Source organism: Bombyx mandarina, chromosome 18, assembly GCF_030267445.1.
Source record: "Bombyx mandarina strain Sakado chromosome 18, ASM3026744v2".
Taxonomy (NCBI): Eukaryota; Metazoa; Arthropoda; class Insecta; order Lepidoptera; family Bombycidae; genus Bombyx; species Bombyx mandarina.
The window spans coordinates 8,710,917-8,725,095 of record NC_143224.1 but is presented as its reverse complement, the minus strand read 5'-3'; the positions used below and the strand labels follow the sequence as shown (position 1 = coordinate 8,725,095).

The 14,179-nt window shown below is 35.4% G+C and overlaps 1 protein-coding gene across 2 annotated transcripts in view; it reads right to left on the bottom strand.

Annotated features, from left to right (window-relative positions):
- The window catches only part of Sema2a (Semaphorin 2a), a 397,753-nt gene that overhangs the window by 155,096 nt on the left and 228,478 nt on the right, over positions 1-14,179 (bottom strand). The window lies entirely within an intron of this gene.

Genomic DNA, 14,179 nt, shown 5'->3' with positions numbered 1-14,179 from the left:
TAAACAACAGTCAATATTCAATAAGATTGAAAGGAACAAAATTATATTGTATGCTTTTTTTCTCGTTGTACATTAATAGATAATTTTCAACATTTTTTTTTTAAATTTATCGTCTAAAAATCTAAAAGATGAAGAGAAGAACTTATATTAATTATAAAAAAAAAAAAAATAGGTGTAAAATATTATTTCGAAAAATATATTTGAAAGCGCTATCAAAATGTACGAAAATCTCAAAACGGGAAATTTCACTATTATAACATATTACTTTATCTTAAAAATAGTGACTGAACGCATTATCGAAGAAAATTGCCTGTCAGATACACAGTACTGTGGTCTTAGAATAAAGAAAAGGTTAACCTTTTATTATACAAAAAAAGTGTTTTTTCATTACTCATTTAATCGGTTCTTTGATTTTTTTCTAGTATATACATATAATGAAAACAAAATCTGTTTCTGTCGATTAATAAATTTATGGTTAGTGACACTACAAATCTCACGACCACAAGTTTTTTTTCCTACCTATGCTGATAGCCTTGAGAGACTATTTCAGCTTCGCCCTAACGTGTGTAGGTGACCTCACGGGGCTCAAACCGGAGTGTTGCTAGCACTGACCCTAGCAAGAGCAGTGCTTCGCAGAATCTACCACCGGATCGGAAACGCGACTCACTGAGAAGATCCGGCGAGAAATTCAGTGGGCTGTGTCTATGGAAGAATATTTAATTCTTCGTTCAGACTATAGTTTGTAAAATATATCATATAAGCGTACATGAGGGGCAGTTGTGAAGTGATGTTTTTATGGTTGGGCTGTGTTCGAAAAATCGATCATGGAACGACGTGAAAACTAAATTATTTTAACTATCCCAAATTATTTGACATTTTACAAGTAGAGTTAAAACAAAAACTGAGCTTATAAGTGGTACTCCTTCTCCTCCTTGCGTCGGTTTCCTCATTACTGAGGGTCGTGGTCATGGCCTTGAAACAGTTTGTTTTTTATAGTGCACCGCCATCTGTTCCTATCTGCAGCTGAGTGCAGAGCATCGTGCAATGTAGTATCCAGGGCTGCACGAATCTGGTCCGTCCAACGGGTCGGGTTCCTGCCTCTTGGTCGCTTGCCCTCGACCTTTCCAGTGACCACCCATTTTGTCCAAGTTGTCACTGTCTTTCCTTGCGATATGGCCAAAGTATTCAAGTATCCTTCGCATGCAAATGGTGGAGAGTCTAGGCCGGATCTTCAACTGAGCTAGGATGGATACATTGGTGCGGCGTGCGGTCCAGGGAATACCCAACATCCTCCTCCAGCACCACATTTCGAAGGCATCAATCCGATTGCGGTCAGCTTTCTTTATAGTCCTTGTCTCTGCTCCGTATATGAATATTGAAAACACTAGTGTGCGGACTAGGTTGCTCTTGGTGTTCATAGAGATATTTTTGTCCTTCCATATTTTGTCCAGCTGAGACATGGCACCTTTTGCCATCCCAATCCGTCTGCGAATTTCCGGTTCACAAGAGCCATTGTTGCTGATATTGGAGCCCAGGTAAACAAAGTTGTCCGTTACTTCTAAATTAAGTGTACCGCTGAGCTCCAGTCTGCCTGTGCGATCAACGATCATGACCTTTGTTTTAGATCTGTTTATCGCGAGTCCAAGGTCTTTGCTAATGCGCTCCATCCTGTCCAAGAACTTGCCCATCTCGATTTCGCTGGCTGCCAGGAGAGTGGTGTCGTCAGCGTAGCGTAAGTTAGAGATTTTACAGCCTCCGACGGTAATACCACCATCCCATCCATCGCATATTTTCCTGACGATGTATTCGCCGTAAATATTGAACAGGATGGGTGACAGGATGCAGCCCTGCCGCACGCCCTTGTGAAATTTGAACGAGTCAGATGCAGTCCTATCGATTCTCACTACTCCCTGGCAGTTGTAGTATAATGACTGGAGGAGTGCAGTAAGGTGGCGAGGGACCCCCAACTCTGTCACGACATCCCACAAGCAGTTCCAGTCAACACCGTCAAAAGCCTTACTATAGTCAACGAAACACATGATGACCGGCGTGTCGAATTCGTAGCACTTTTCCACAATCTGTCTCACGTTCAGTATTTGCTCCCTTGTGCCCTTGCCCTTTACAAACCCAGCTTGTTCCTGCGGGATCTGCCAGTCCAAATAGTAACGAATCCTGCTGTTTATTACATGCAAAAGAATTTTGCTAGCATGAGAGATGAGGGTCAGGGTGCGGTAATTATCACATTTTCTAGTTGAACCTTTCTTGTGCAGTGGGATAATTACAGACCGCGTCCAGTTTTTGGGCCATTCACCGTTTTGCCATATGTGATTGCAAATCTTATGGAGTACGTCCAAGCATTGTCACCAAGAGCCTTGAGGATCTCCGATGTGATATCGTCAGGACCGGGAGCCTTCTTTGATTTGAGCCGGTCGATGCACCCGTTACCTCTGATCTCAGGATATTAGGCTCCAATTCAAGATCTTTCCAGTCGAACCGGCTTTCGGTAGATTCATGGGGAGCTTTACAGAGTTGCTCACAGTAGCCACGCCAGCGTTCCGCGATTTCGTGCAGTTCATGCAGTGGTCGTCCTTCAGAGTTTTCTATGACCCAAGATTTGGGCTTGAATTTTCTACTTAGCAGACGGACTTTCTTGAACAGATCTGAAGTTTGCAGCTTTAGCGCGTGTGACTCCACCTCTCGACATATGTCCATAATAAAGTAACAATAACAGCAGCTCGTTATTACTTCATCGCTTGAAAATCGATATTCTTCTTCTTTTTCTCACTTCGGTTTCCTCAATACTGAAGGTCATGACCACCTCCCCGCAACTAGAGCTTATTCTAGATCATTCTACGACATTATTCATTCGATATATCATTTAAATAAATCATTTCAAATTCTAATAAAACTAATCTTTGCAAGTTGGGGTTCAATTTTAAATTTAACACTCAATTTTCTATAGCTAGCTACCGAATTCGTCATCTAAATTACAATGAGACGTCTATAACTTAACAAGTAGAAGCTCTCAACTCATAAGACAACGAAATGATCTTTAGAGACTTTGCGAGTGTAAATTTTCATTCTGTCCGAAATTATAATTAATCTGCGAAGTGAGAAATGATATCCTAATACAAAAAGCTGACAGTGGTTTTGTTGGACGGGCAAAGTGTCAAAGTTAAATTGAATATTAGAGGGAATGATCTCGACGTCAGACGAACTTCCTCAGTATTACTGAGCAGTTAATCCGATGCCACAATTCGCTTCAGGAACAATTGGCTTTTAGTCATATTGCTTATTCATTGAAACATAATCGAATGATAAGCCATCGATGATTCGGTTTAGTTTGATTAAAGTTTAGGGTTGGATATCTAGGAAATTTTGTAAATAGTTTGTGATTTTTTTATCAAAATTTTTTATAGTACTTACGAACCATTTTTGTTTCATAAGAAAAAGACATAATATGTGTATACACAATCAAAACTACTTTCACCATTATTAGAGTATTTAAATGTTGACGAAGAAAACCTTAATTGTCCGCGACTACGAAAATTGTGTTTGTACTCGACGCGTCGAAAATTCTAGGCTAAAAAAAGTTTTAATCAGCTCAACAATTAAAGTTAATTTGAGGTAATTTAATATATGAAATTCAGTGTAAATATTACTGAATTCAAGAGCAATGTAACAACAGTTTTCACATAGTAAATTTCGGAGAGCAGAGACCGGTGTGTCGCAGCTTAATGACCTAGATGACTGATAGCTGTCCGGACCTGTTTGTTCGATCACTCACAAAAACAGATATGGAGTCTAGATAAAACGCGACGCGTTAAGTAACGAAAAACATTAGAAGGTCGAGCTGACTTAGAAATTTGCTAAAAGCCTGATATACTAATTAACCTTAATGTGATTAATGGTACTCGTAGTGAGTGTTTGAAGATATCTTTGATCATGTTCTAGAACTGTCAACGTGTGAGATTAATTGAAAACATACAATTGAGTCGACTAGTATCAAAGCCGGCAATGTGACTTTTGGACAATTATTGGTAAATCAGAAAAACGAATTATTGACTTTGTATTCCATTGGCAGCCACAAAACTCTTCTGAACGACATCTTAGATAAATAACAGGTTAAGTATTAACCTTTATTTAATGCAGGTTTTGAACCGTATTCTTTGAAGAAGACGATTATATTCAAATCAATCCTTATTGACATATCAATAACATTTTCTTGTTCAAATGCACAGATTGCCACCTTTGATAATAGACGACTTTTATTTTTTAACTAGCTGACTCGATAGACTTCGTAGTGCCTCAATCGATAAATAAAATACCTAAACTTTTGTATAAAATTAACTTAAAACAAACAAAGGAATCCGTCCAAACGGGAACACATCAAAGGAAAAACAAAATTGTTATTTTTATTTAATTCAGAGCATTTTCATATTTATCTACCTTTTAAGCCTTCTCTGGACTTCCACGAATAACTCAAAACCAAAATTAGCCAAATCGGTCCAGCCGTTCTCGAGTTTTAGCGAGACTAACGAACAGCAATTCATTTTTATATACATATATATAGATATTTTTTAATTGTGTAGCCGGGTGAACGAGCTCACGATGTAATCACCTGCTGTAAAGTGTAACGGTTGATCAAACACTTCAGACCAAACGCTCACACTTCACTTAGTGTTTTAAGTTCTTGTTAAAGTCTAATTCAGTACATACACAAACGCATACATAAATACACCAAAATTAGATTTCGTTTTAATAAAACGTATAGGCAAAGCTTTTTTTTTCAAATTAAAGGAATAATACCCTGTGTAGCAACAATAAAACATGTAGGTATCCTTTAAAGTTTTGTAAGACTACACGAAGAAAATGTACTACAATATATTTTCTAAAATGATATTATTAAATAAATGTTGAGCATCGTATCGTGGATTAAACAATCGACGTATGATTCGGGAGGCAGACCACGTCCAATTAGGGACGAGATCCCCCGGGAGTGGCGGGTATCGTGATATCTTAGTCCAAGATCGAGGCAATGTTAGCTTGACCTGTGTTTGGTTGTTGTTTCAAAAATATTCTACTCTCTACCGAATTTCGTATCTCAATTTATTTACGGTATCTTTCGCAAATAGCCTTAATTATTGGATTTTGATTACATATTAATGCGATTTTCAAGAGCATTGGCAGTTTTAAAAAAAAGAAGGTTAATGAACTCATTTTTTCAAGCTAAGATCTATAGCGATACAGACCACTCGTAGCCAACTTGATGATAGGTGTTAATGAAACTAAAATATTACAATATTAATTTTAATATTCTCAGACATAAGATTAAAGTCTCAATTGCTTCGATAAAATGACTATTGTACTCTTGTTACTGGAGCGCATAATCATTTCGCAGCATACACAGTTTTATTACTGGTCATAATAATAATAATAATAATATTAGTAGTGCATTTAATAGACATAGCAGTTCCTAACACCAATAAGATACAGAAATCAATAGCTGAAAAAGTAAATAAATATACAGAATAAAAGGAAGAAATTTTAAGAATCTGGAAAAAGAACAAAGTCTACATTGTACCACTGGTGCTATCCAGTATAAGCGTAATACTTAAACACCTACTCAAATCTATAAAAATATTAGACATAGCAGAGAACACGTACATGACCATGCAAAAAGCCGCAATATTAAACACATGCCGTATAGTCCGTCAATTCTTGCAGGAAGACTTAAATATTCTGCAAGTAGAAAATAAAGCTCACAGGCCCGTGATCTTCATTATACCGAAATGTCTTAAACATTTCGAGAAACACAATACAAAAAAAAAAAAATACATACTTAACAAATGTTCACGCTTGACTTCCACAGTGAAAAAATATCATCACGTAATAAAATCACCTGCCTATTTCTGATGATTATAGCAGCTGCCCCAAGTCGGAATGCATGAATAAAGTATCTACAAAATGCAGAGTGGTGACAACTTTTCAGACTTCAATAGACCCTACCACCACTATCAGTCATCGTTTATATCTAGTTCCTAGATTTAGGCAAGAAAAAGGCTAAGGACATAGCTACTATGGTTGGATTGACAGCACTTTCTAAGCCGTACCCGTAAATTTCTGATGAATAATAAGCTTAGTTCATTAAGGAAAATCTCTATTTCCCATAAACCTTGAAATGTATTTGATTTTAAATAGCATGGTTTTATTTCAAACTTCAATGGCACTCTTTGGACCCCAAAATAAAGGTTTATTAAAAATCTAGGATTTACGCGGGTGCTTACTTTTATTTTTTATAAGGGTGCCTCACCTAATTTAGAAAAATAATGAATACGTAAATGCAATTCCAGGGAGAACAAGAAAAGAACCTTTATTTCCGGCTTTGCAGTAAACCTTGCAAAGTAATGCCAGAGTAAAATAAGGTAACAAGGATTTCACTTGAAACGAAATTCCAAGTGACAGTATTAGTCCTGAAAATGCCGAACAGGTTTTTTACCAGGATACCCTAGTATTCTTTGATGCAAAATAAACGACCTTTTGAAACAGAAATTACTTTACATTTTAGGATATGTGTATAATATATAATTTTTTTAACGTATTATATATGTATCTATAACAATGTTAATCTCATGGAATTCCTAAATGACACTGATAATATACGCTCTAAATCGCATAATCACCAGAGCGAGAGAAACCGTCAACAGCCCTACTCGTTGCAAAACTCATTACAGAACGCCAAATAAGAAGTCGTAAAGTAACCTTTCTTCGGAGCCCATTAAGCTATGCCAAATGATATTTTGTCTTACCTAGGGTCGTTTACATGGGGCGCGGGTCTCACTGTAAACACGGCTGAATTTAATCTCTGTCCTGCTTTATCTGCAAGCCAATGAGAAGAAAACTTTATTTTGTGCGTAAACAAGGGTAATCGGCTCCTTTTTCCACACAGACGGTTTCGTTTCGAACGATATTGAAAGGTCGCCTGGTGACGTCCAGAATACGTTAACAGTGAAGACCAAGAATAGCCCCTTGTAAAAGTCCGACGAGGGAGGCCGGTAAATCAAATCTCGTAACGTGGATTCTAACCACTATTGATTTAAGTGGAAACTATATTACTGTTCAAGCTTAGACACAAATTCTAATTATTCAAATGATTATCATTGAAATACGTTAAAAATTTACAATGCTTAGTTTGATTGAAATAAATCTTAAGATTCTCGGAGATTCGTTAATAAGAATAAATTTCACGTTCCATACTAATACTACAATATCTGATTACACAAACACGAGATCATAACGATATCAAAATTATCCCAAGTATATTTCATAAGTCTTCTCAAACAACATGATAATATTACATGACAGTATAAGGAAAATATCGTGTTGCGGAAATCGTACATATTATTGTTAATGGGATTCGCCTTCACGTAAGTCTTATTTATTGTCAAACCTACTTCATCACACAGCGAGGTGATTAAAGAAATGAATCTTATAAAAAAATCTGGAAATATTCAAGGTTTTCATGGTATTTATAATGAAGAAATTGCAAGAGATCCTTAAATAATACAGTGATCGCCAGCTTGCCGCGAAAAAGCAACTTAACCGAAATAACATTCATAAAAAGTCATTTACCGAAAACATCCAAGCACAGTCGGCACACATTACGTGATTACCGACCTTAATTAGGGTGTATTTACAACAATAGCGGCGAGCAAGCCTACTGCGTTATTCTGTGACAGACAATAAAAGTAACTCGTGTTAAGAACGTTAATCACAGCACCCCGTCTCTTCCGCCGGGAGCTTTTTTCCTTAACATTTTGCCCTTCATTTCCTTAGAAACATTTCTGTATCCTGCTCCACACTGTAGTCTTGTTTATCAGAAGATGACTTTTTTTTCTCCTCTTGTTGATAAAAAATGTTAGTTTGTTTTCCTTAATTTGCAATGCAGTTTAAGCTTCGCTGTAGCGAGCCAAAGGGTTTTTAATTTTCTTGGCGCTTAATGAGGATGCTGCTTTTTATATACTCCTGTAAAAGGATATCGTTTTTGCTACTCCCTGATCTAAAAACTAACAGTTTTATTATTCTAACGTCTTAAAAAAAATATTAGGATAAAAAAAACACTTTTGAAGTGAACAATAAAATTTGTATTTAAAACATTAATAGTTCATTTTAATGTATAACAAAATTAAACCTAAAGCAAAAACGACCAAATTTTATAACATTTTGCTGTTAAATGCACTGTTTTAAAACACATCGTAAAATTTTTGGTGTTGCAGCAATTTCTTGGGTTGTTGACCAATTCTCATCAATGGTGAAAATGTATCCGAATTGGTGGTCATAATAATATAAATCTCATGTCTATTAATTATGTACATATATTTTAAATTGAACTTAATAAAAAAAGTTTTGGTTGATTTTACTTCAATAAAACAGATTTCAAGATTTGACTACATTATAATTTTTCAATAAAACTTAAAAAAGGAGAAGGAAAATCGTGGGCCAAAAATGTAATAACTTGGAATGTAGTCTAAAAAATTGTCATATTTTTTTATATAAGAATATAAAAAATCACCTCAATCCTCTTTCTGGGACCGGAGAAAAATGAGAAAGTTAGTTTTTGTCGGTATAACGGTGTGATCGATTTAATTAATCGATTACAGGATTATAAAAAGAAAAACATTGCACTAGGTAATTAATGCAAAGTAATTAAATGAGCGATTTATACTTGTTGTATACAAGTGCGGTATGCGCCGGATTTAATTGCGATTATATACATAAATGAAGAAAAGTCTATTATTACTTAGCAAAGTAATATGATTATCGATTTCAAATCGATTAAAATCGATTGTATTTTTGATGACAGCTTTGACAGTAAGCTGACATGACGTTTGTTCATAGATTATACAATTATTTTTTGGCGCTTGTTGGTTTTTTCTGCTCTACTCGTTTTGTATGTTCGACGCATTTTGAGTGTGTATCTATCGGGATGTTTTTATATTTTCAACGATCACTGCTTTATTATTACGGATTCCAACTCTGCCAGCCTTGTACGACAATTGCTTCTACACTGGACACCGAAGATCGCTCACACGTTTGACTTGAAATTGTTGCATTGGATACTGTTGAAATTATGGATCGCTGTGTGAATTGTGGGATAGCAATTCCATACTCCATACCTGATATATATCATTGATATTCATTCATAATATGACATTTAAAAGATTATCCAATGGATATAATAAACATATACTTATGCTGAAATAAGTTATTATTCAGCTCTTTTAAAGATATTGTAACATAACCTAACTTTTACTAAATCTTTATTAACTCGGCTCTCAGATTGAGAAAACTTTTATAATTTTCAGCAAGGTACTGATAAATCTGAATCTATTAATTCATATTAGTTTCATCACGTTACATTCGGGCCCAAAAATGTATGTAATCGTTTCAGTCTCCTTTAGTGCGTTACTGCAATTTGCGCTGTTTGTACAATAATCTTTCAATAGTTGAGTGCGTTACTGCAATTTGCCCTGTTTTGACAATAATCTTTCAAAAATTGAGTGCGTTACTGCAATTTGCCCTGTTTTGACAATAATCTTTAAAAAATTGAGTGTGTTACTGCAATTTGCCCTGTTTTGACAATAATCTTTAAAAAATTGAGTGCGTTACTGAAATTTGCCCTATTTTTACAATCATCTTTCAAAAATTGAGTGTGTCACTGCACTTTCACTTGTTTTCATAAGAAATCTTTCAGAAATCGATTGCGTTACTGCAATTTGGTCTATTTTCACAATAATCTTTCAAAAATGGAGTGCGTTACTGCAATTTGGCCTGTGTTAAAGTGCCGTCAATCGAGCGTGGAGTTCGCGTCATTTGTTTTAGTGTCACAAATCGTTCCCCTTCCGAAACTCAGACAGACCCTCGCAAACAAAAACAGAGTGTTTTCAAAACATCCAAAAAGTATATACTGCATTTTTTTACCGACCTTTAAAGTAGGACTTGCCTAATTTATGCAAATAAATATTCTGTTCGTTTGTTTGTATGTATGTTTGTATGTAAAGGAATCTTTGAACGTCATTTACCTCAAGAGATCCGATTAACTGGAAAATTTGTACTCGTATCAAGGACCGGTGATAACACAATAATTGTATAACTTTGCTCATTAGATTCATTCATTCATCACTAGACCTTTAGGTCTGGATATTAATCCAGACAAATGTCAACAGGATAAAAATGATGAAATTAATTTTTAGTTCGGTTTGCAATTTAAGTGTTGTTTTTAAGTTTTTAAACTACAAGTCTATTTACTATTTCACTTCAGGACAGATTACAGGTACTTCATCTTATGATATAGACCGCGAGTCGTATCTACAAATGGGTATAAAAAAATCATAAATGTGATGTATCGAAATTCACTTCGTAAAATTTCCTACAACCTACAGTCCTATGTATGTTCTTCGTTTTATATTAACCTATGAAATAAGAAGATAGGACATCAACAGCAGAGTGGGTGCTTAAATTGCAACTTTGTCAACGAAATGACTTGGCCGATGAAGAACTTTGTAATTTTAGTGTACAACGACCAAATTAGTTTCAGGACGAGCACAATTCAAGAGCCCGCGACCTTTGCTGTGCCTGATATTAACTTAAAACAATGTAACCAAACGTGAAAGCAAAGCATCAAAATACCCCAGTACAGTACAAATGCAATTAAATCTAACCGTTAAACTCAGACGTTGTCGTAAAAGTTAACTAAAAGCCCGAACAGAATCTTTGTTAGATTTACGTTTTATGGTTCGCGAAAGAACGAACAGAGAATAATTTAATAATCCTGAGTAATGATAAACGAAACGTATACCCGATTTTCTTTACTTTAAAAGGCTAGTAATGAAATCAGAGCCAATACCATTGCTTTAATTAAAGGCAATCTCGAGAACAAAAGGTTTTGAAAGTCAAGACTTCGCATTGTAAATACAATAATCTCCTTAATGGAAGCTTTAGTTTTGCTTTACGTAGTAGAATACTTATGCATTTAAATTAAATTCGATGTTTTGTTCGAACTAAAGTTCCTGCTTGTAAATTTATATTTAGTCAATAACGCGAGCTGTTTCCGTTTTGAAACATCCCGTATGGCTACGTCACGGGCGCGGGTAGGAACAAAACGTCTGGAAACGTCCGGTGTATGAGTCGTGCACATTTGTCGTCGGCAGGTTACCATCTATACTTTTAATTGGCAGTCGTAAATCTGCCTGCAGGCACGAGACACGTTGAAGTGTGGTCCAAGTTTACGCATATCCAATAAATTCGATGGTAAATTAAAATGAGAAAATCTTTTCCTAGGCACTATAACGGGGTATATAGCAGATGGTGTAATTCATTTTGGTCTTAAAATAACTATGAATTTAAAACAAAATTCAACTAAATACAAAGACTCAAATCGTGTAAGCTTTGACACAGTAATCAATTTATTATAAATTGTTACGTAATGGTCAATTTATCTTTTTTTTTATGACAACATTTAAAGTCTAACGTAAATAAAATAAGATGTCGTATCTTGGACCAAACTCTTGAACTATATTTCTCCGTTCGAAATTGGGCAAATGTCATTCGTTTGTATAGTATTCGTAACTGCTTCATAAACAATGTGGTCGGTGCAAATACCGTCTCAAATAAATAGGAGGACTTTTATTATTTCTGTATCGTTGCGTTTATCTGCATATAGGCATTTATATAATTATAATTAAAAAACAATTCAAAGTGTAACAATAAAAATGGCAATTTGACGGTAACTTCATTAGCTTTTAATTATATTAATAAAAAGAGGTGCCTTGCACAAAAATGCAGTTAATTCAAAGTGTGTACCACTTAATAAATATGTATAATATGTAAATAAAAATTCATCTGTCGTCAAGTTTTTTTTTATTGCTTAGATGGGTGGACGAGCTCACAGGCCACCTGGTGTTAAGTGGTTACTGGAGCCCATAGACATCCACAACGTAAATGTGCCACCTACTTTGAGATATAAGTTCTAAGGTCTCAAGTAAGTTACAACGGCTGTCCCACCCATCAAACCGAAACGCATTACTGCTTCACGGCAGAAATAGGCAGGGTGGTGGTGCCCACCCGCGCGGACTCACAAGAGGTCCTACCGCCAGTAATATCATTTATATGATTTATAATCTATAATCATATAAATGTATAATTAATAATCATTATCAAGTAATTATATTTAATAAATGAAACCCAGCTTATAGGAATATTTTGAAATAAAATTTAATTCAATAGTACGATAATATCTGGTTACGGTGTTACAACAGTACGACTTTTTTTTTCTTAGTTTGTGAAGTTTGTAAAACATTTTTTTTAACTCTTTACAAATAAACAAAGAAAACCCTAACGTGCAAACGATCGTTCTTTCCAACAATTACCTGAAGCATTGCAAAAATGCGTCTTCGTGTTTTTATATGCCGACTGCGAACTCTTAATTGTACTTTTAGTTCGTGACTTGCATTTCAATCGTTTTGTAGGCTTGTACAGTTTGCATCATTTCAATTTACTGTTGTGTTTTATTTTTAATCTAATTATACAAAAAATTTCAAACTTTTCACTGTTATTGCTGTTATATAATTTTAATATATCTATATATTTAAAAATGAATTGCTGTTTGGTCTCGCTAAAACTCGAGAACGGCTTGACCGATTTGGCAAATTTTTGTCTTGAATTATTTGTGTAAGTCCAGAGAAGGTTTAAAAGGTAGATAAATGTGAAAATGCTCGAAATTAAATATAAATAACAATTTTGTTTTTTCTTTGATGTGTTCCCCGTCGGACGGATTCCTTTTGTTTGTTTTAAGTTTATTTTATACAAAAGTTTTGGTCTTTTATTTATCGATTGAGGCACTACGAAGTCTGCCGGGTCAGCTGGTTAACAATGTATATTTCTTCTGTGCGTGTGTTTGTCACTAAACTCCTCCTAAGCGGCTGGACTGATTTGAATGATTTTTTTTGTATGCGTTTGGCTGGCACCCTGAATGGCTTAGATTCACAAATGAGCACGGCAGATGGCGCTGCAGTCGGTATCTAGGCTATTTATCTTTCCTAGAAATAATTTATATAGCAAAACAACGTTTGCCGGGCCAGCTAGTTAACAATATAAAATTCTAATAAATTTCCATCAAACATTATCATATTTAGAATGACACTGAAACGGACAGTGATATATAGGTTTAATATCTGTCATTCGCATAAGCCAAATAATGAACTCCTTCAAGTTTTAATTATTGCGGTGATTCATTGTCGGCGAAGCCCAACAAAACCATGAACAATTCCGAATCCATTCAATTATTCAAACTTTTTAATTAATATTAATAGGAGCTCCCAATTTCTAAAGAAAGAATACCGAAGGCACAGGATAAAAACTCCACCGGGATCTGCGTTACCCACAGCTGTGGACTGTAAATTAATTCGAAAACAATAAAGCGTCGGAACGACCAAGTCCGAAAATAGACAACGAGGAGAGAATAAAAATTAATACGAAATTGTTATTAGAGTCTGTGAACAAAAGTAGGCTTGTTTTAAGCTGGTGTGGGTGAACAAGTCGGCAATAAACGTCACGACAAGAGAGATAGGAAATTAAACGAAACTAAAGCGGAGTCAGCCGTGCGGACATCTAGGGGAGAAGTTTGGGACGGGCAAAACCTTGCCATTCCTAGATGTTTCAAGTATCGAAATTCATTAAGTAATTTAGCGATAACGTTAATATTTCGTAGGATCGAAAACTGTAGAACTCCTTAATTACCAAATGTCACGTAAAATATTAAAGATATTTTTACGAGAAAATCTGATTCGACTGAGTTAATAAGTAATTAATCTAACTTCAATATGATAACTTATTTCGGAATATTTTTAGTTATTCTTGCTCTAGGCTAATAGACAAGGTCAACTGGGTGTTAATTGATTACTAGAGCTCACACAGATCTCAATGTGAACGCTGCAAAGCCACCTCGAAATATGAGTTTTTTACACTGGTGGTAGGACCTCTTGTGAGTCCGCACGAGTAGGTACCACCACCCTGCCTATTTTTGCCGTGAAGCAGTAATGCATTTCGGTTTGAAGGGTGGGGCAGCCGTTGTAACTATACTTCAGACCTTAGAAATTATATCTCAAGGTGGGTGGCGCAT